This window comes from Cervus canadensis, chromosome X (genome assembly GCF_019320065.1).
Source record: "Cervus canadensis isolate Bull #8, Minnesota chromosome X, ASM1932006v1, whole genome shotgun sequence".
Lineage (NCBI taxonomy): Eukaryota > Metazoa > Chordata > Mammalia > Artiodactyla > Cervidae > Cervus > Cervus canadensis.
In genome coordinates, this window is record NC_057419.1 from 21157491 (window position 1) to 21163581 (window position 6091).

At 39.3% G+C, this 6091-nt stretch overlaps 1 pseudogene; it reads left to right on the forward strand.

The window, feature by feature from the left end:
- Positions 1-1958: 1958 nt before the first annotated feature.
- Positions 1959-3966, forward strand: LOC122434752 (annotated as a pseudogene).
- Positions 3967-6091: the final 2125 nt, after the last annotated feature.

Here is a 6091-nt window from a genome sequence, read left to right on the forward strand (position 1 = left end):
CATTTATGCTAGTGTCCATTATTTGTTTTCATACCTTATTCAAGATTGCACATTGTATTTAGTTATATTAAGCAGCTTCAGCTGCATGCAACAAATTCTGATAAATTCTTCATTTTTAATCTGTTACAAATATTTTCTAATTTTAATTGTTATAGCTTTCTAGATACACCTATCATTTAAAAGTGGATATTTAATTTCCAAACATATGGGTTTTTTTAAGTATCTTTGATATTAATTTCTCATTTTGATATTTATTTCTCATTTAAATGCTTTCTTCTTTGCAATCACCCTCTTTTTTTCAGTCTTTTAACTTTATTGAGGCTTTCAATGGCTAAGTCAAAGATCTCTCAGTAAATGTCACACTGCACTTGAAAATATGTGGGTTATTCACAATTATCTTTTGATATTGATTTCTAACATAATTACACAGTGATAAGAGAACAGACTCAGTATGATTTCAATACCTTTAGACCATGAAGTTTTTGCACTTTGTTTTATGTCCCTGGATACATTCCAGTGTCTCCTGGTTTACAGTTTATGGGAAGTTGAATAGAATTTGTATCCTGTTGTTGTTGTGAAAATTGTGTAAATATTCATTATGTTGAATTGGTTCATAGTGCTTTTCAAGTCTCCTATATCCTAATTTTCTGTCTATTCATTCTATTAATTTTTGAGAGTTTGATATTGATACTCCAACTAAAAATCTTAACTTACCTACTTAAAATAATTGCAATGTATTGTGGAACTATATGTGACTTTGTTCTGTATTTTCCAAGTCTCCTCTAAATGTGTTATCATACTTTCATAATTTAAAAAAATTAAAGAAAAAGAAGTAAAAAAAAAAGTGACACCAGTCATTGCATCACATATGCAGATACCACTCTAATGACAGAAAGGGAAGAGGAACTAAAGAGCCTCTTGATGAGGGTGAAAGTGGAGAGTGAAAAAGCTGGCTTAAAACTCAACATCAAAAACCTAAGATCACGGCATCCAGTCGCATCACTTCATGGCACACAGAAGGGGAAAAAGTGGAAGCAGTGATGGCTTTTATCTTCTTGGGCTCCAAAATCACTTCAGATGGTGACTGCAGCCATGAAATTAAAAGACGCTTGCTCCTAGGAAGGAAAGCTATGACAAATCTAGTCAGCGTAGTAAAAAGCAGAGAGATCACTTTGCTGACAAAGGTCTGTAGAGTCAAAGCTATGGTTTTTCCAGTGGTCATGTATGGATGTGAGAGTTGGACTATAAAGGAATGTGAGCGCTGAAGAATTGATGCTTTTGAACTGTGGTGCTGGAGAAGACTCTTGAGAGTCCTTTGGACTGCAAAGAAATCAAATCAGTCAATCTTAAATGAAATCAGTCCTGAATATTCATTGGAAGAATTGATGCTGAAGCTGAGCTCCAATACTTTAGCCACCTGATGTGAAGAGCTGACTCATTGGAAAAGGCCCTGATGCTGGGATAATTTGAGAGCAGTAGGAAAAGGAAGCGACAGAGGATGAGATGGGTGGCTGGCATCACCAACTCAATGGACATGAGTTTGAGCAAACTCTGGGAGATGATGAAAGGACAGGGAAGCCTGGTGTGCTGCAGTCCATGGAGTCACAAAGAGTCAGACACGACTTAGTGACTGAACAACAACATTGCATCAGGGCCAACTCTGGTCCAGTATGGATGGATTCATCTTTAATTATATCCACAAAGACCCTATTTCCAAATAAGATCACGTTCTGAGATTCTGGGTGAACATGAAATGGGGGGTGCTATTCAACCCAGTCCAGAAGAGTACAGAGATTTTCTCAGGGCGGAAAATGTTTCCTAAAACTCTTCAGCTACTCAGTTTGGAAATACTGCTAAAGCCTTGGGACTGACCCTCCAGATGCAGTGGAGGAGCAGAAAGCAACCCATGGAGTAGTTGGATGTTGACATCAACAGACTGCAATTTCCTCAGTGCCAAAATGACATCATTTTCTACCTCCATCCAGGATTGAATATCTGATAGTGTTTGTGGGTTCTCTCCAGACCAAATTGATCAGATAGATTTTTGTGTACAACAGGTACAATAAAACTGCCCCTTCTGAGGATTTTGCAGGTGGCAGGCACAAAGGTGAAATGTGCACTGTTGAAGTGGTCAGGCATGATCCAGGCCAGTATAAAACTGGCAAAGCAGCCTGGGATCCTGTGGTGGAGATCTTTGGAGAACTATCTGGACCTCAGCACTTCTCTGTGAAATATCCAAGTCCTTTCTATGACAAGCTAAGAAGGAATCCTGTCACCACCACTCCTGGGCCACAGCATAGATATTTGAGGTTGGTATCCCTTTTACTGACCTCATCAAGTACATGCAGAAATTCTAAAGCGGGAAGCTAGGTCCTGCGCTGTTGCAGGCATTCAGGATGACTTGTGGATTTTGAATGAGTCATTATTAGAGCAGTTAAGTGCAGCCATGAAATTAAAAGACACTTGCTCCTTGGAAGAAAAGCTATGACCAACCTAGACAGCATATTTAAAAGCAGAGACATTACTTTGCCAACAAAGGTCCATCTAGTCAAAGCTATGGTTTTTCCAGTAGTCATGTATGGATGTGAGAGTTCAACGAGAAAGAAAGCTGAGCATTGAAGAATTGATGCTTTTGAACTGTGGTGTTGGAGAAGACTCTTGAGAGTCCCTTGGACTGCAAGGAGATCCAACCAGTCCATCCTAAAGGAAATCAGTCCTGAATATTCATTGGAAGAATTGATGCTGAAGCTGAAACTCCGATACTTTGGCTACCTGATGTGAAGAACTGACTAATTGGAAAAGACCCTGATGCTAGGAAAGATGAAGGCTGGAGGAGAAGGGGATGACAGAGGATGAGATGGTTGGATAGCATCACCGACTCGATGGACGTGAGTCTGAGCAAGCTTCAGGAGTTGGTGATGGACAGGGAAACCTGGTGTGCTGTGGTCCATGGGGTCGCAAAGAGTTGGACACAACTAAGTGTGAACTGAATTGAAGTGCTGGAATAAAAGTAGAAGCTGCCAATACACATCAAACAAGTAAAAAAAAAAATATGGAACAGAAGTGACAAACAGTAATGGAAGTAGAAAAAATGAACTTGGGGATGCTACATCCTTCTGTGCTGACACTGATGGAGAAGTTGCTTTTAAAGATGTGTGGTGGTGTTACTGCTGCTGCTAAGTCACTTCAGTAGTGTCTGACTGTGTGATCCCATAGACAGCAGCTCACCAGGCTCCCCCGTCCCTGGGATTCTCCAGGCAAGAACACTGGAGTGGGTTGCCATTTCCTTCTCCAATGTGTGAAAGTGAAAAGTGAAAGTGAAGTCGCTCAGTCGTGTCCAACTCTTCGCCACCCCATGGACTGCAGCCTACCAGGCTCCTCCGTCCATGGGATTTTCCAGGCAAGAGTACTGGTGTGGGGCGCCATTGCCTTCTCCGTGTTACTGAGTACAAGAAATCCAACTCTTCCAACAAGAGGTGTTTCCACGCTTGGCCCTGAGAAAAGATTAGTATTCAAATTGCGCTAAGTGAACCCATTGTCTCTTCATTCCTGTTATCACTGCCCCACCAGAAAATAAGGAAAATGAAGGAATTGATAATCCTTAACTGCTAAAGAACTATTTCAGCTCCAGTCATTATAGCCAAAGATCTTATAATGAAGGAAGAACAACACAAAACTTTTTAATCCCTGAAGCTCAGGGGAATTTTTGAATTTGGCTCATAGGTCTGAAAGTCCAGAGACCATCTCAAGCACAGAACAATCAGGTGACCTTTTGGAGTAGAAACCAATCCCTTGAAGTCATGTAGAATAGGTGAGACGTGCCCACGAAATGGGAATATTATTCATGGAAGCACAGGCCACCTTGTCACTTGTTGTCACAGCGCCAGAAGATTAAAGAAGCCTGGGGCTTCATGCCCTCTTTGCAAGAAGATTCTGCTGGTTATTAAGGTTTTATGGCCAAGCTGAATCGGCGGGTTGCAGAGACATGACTACCAGGGCCAGGTCAGGATAAAATCATCAGTACTGAGCATCTCCACTCAGTGTGACCTGGGGCATCATCCACTGTTCATTGATTAATGCAACTCATACGTTTTCCTTTCTACATTTGTGTGGAATTCAAGAGCAGTTCTTTACAAGTAGATTATCAATCTGGGGGCTCCATTTACATGAAAAGTTTCTTCAATTACTACATTGTTCTCCTAAAAAAGATTCTGGGTGGAGCAATTACAAAGATAAACAGGAAACTACATTCATTGATCAAATTATCTGAAGATTAACCTTTTCCCCAGCTAATTTTACTCCTCACCCTTCTATTCTGTTAGAGCATGTTCTTAGGTATAAAAATTCAAAGTGGCTATGAGAAAAATACTAAAGCTAAAAATCAAAAAACACAAATAATGTTACCTGTTATTGATGACTTAACAGTCAAGTTACACAGTTCTGAGAAAGCTAAAGAGTACAAGTTTGAAAAATGAGAGGTATATTGAATGTATGCCTAGAACAACGGTTATTAGACTTCTTGCTAACATACCCTAAAGAATTTTGAGAAGCTGTACACTCTTTTCCACATTTAAAAAACTAAAGTTTAAGCAAAAACCACTACAATAGTGTAAAGTAATTAGCCTCCAACTAATAAAAATAAATGAAAAAAAAAAGAAATATAAAATACACAGATCTTAAGGGTTGCTCTCCTATGAGCTATAGACATCTGAGTATCCACCACTGAAAATAACTGTAGAAAATTTCTATCTCCCCCCAATTGCCCTTGATGCCCCTTTCCAGATAATCTTCCATTTCCTGACTCTCACCCTAGATTAACTTTCTTTTGGCACATCTTTAATTTGATAGCTGAAATTTTAAATACACATAATTACTCACAAGGAAAAAAAATGATTAGCTAAAGCTTTCCATAGTTCCTTGGTGAGGAAGGATCAAAAGTGAATACAGAACTACTATTTATAATCTGCTATATACAGACTTTGTCTTAAAGGTGTCTAGTTGGCACAGTTTGGACCTAGGCATTTTCTCAGTCTTTTATGGGTGCTCTTTATCTATTATGTCCTGAATAAAATAACATATCAGGATTGATAAGAACACTTGCAAGAGCAAGTTTAGGGCTTAGAGTGAACCGATCAGTTCAATGGTACCCTTGCTAGAATGCTGCCTTCCTTAACAAGAGTTACGGAGGGAGGTTGGAGAAGTGTGCTCCCTGGTATTTGTCATAGCCTGTCTTGAAACACTGGATAACTGTTTGTGGATGGAACATTTTATTCCCCAGCTAGACTGAGACATAATGACAAGGGAACAGAAATTGGAACCAGAAGACCTGGGTAGAAGATTCAATTTTGCTATTATCCATGTGATCACAGATTCCTCAGACTCTATGAGTCTTTGTAGATTCTGTTAAATGGAACTAAAACTTATCTCATCAGGAAAAATCTAGGTAAGGAGAGTAAAAGTGCTTTGTAAAATGTCACGTTCTCATCACTGGGACTTTCTTGTTATTCTTTTAATCAGGAGTTCATTCTTATGCTTCTTTTAACCCTCATTGAGCATTTCATGTAGGAGGTCTTAACAAATACGTGTTAACTAAGTGATATATCTGCTTAATATACATATAAGGTATAAGAAACAAGCCATAGTCATTTTACAAAAGAATGATCTGCAAGTTTCCTTCCTCAATTATTTTGAAGATCTATTTGTAAAACTACCATTACTACTTCTTCTTCCACCAGGAAAGCTAAGTAATGCCACATAGTATAACCTCTCTTTGGAGCATCTACATGCCATTCTTAATCACATCTGCAATTCTCCTGAGAACCATTGCAAACATTTTCACACTTATGTAAACTGTAACTGAGAGCAAGAAATACTCTTCTGGGGACTTACCTGGTGGTCCAGTGGCTCAGGCTCTGCACTCCCAATGCAGGGGTCCCAGGTTCAATCCCTGGTCAAGGAACTAGATCCCACAAGCTGCAACTAAGACTTTGCATGTCACAACTAAGACCCACTTCAGCCAATAGAAATAAATTTTTTTTTAAAAAAACATTGTTCTGGTAAGGGCACACCATGGTTGATTTTATGAATCAGA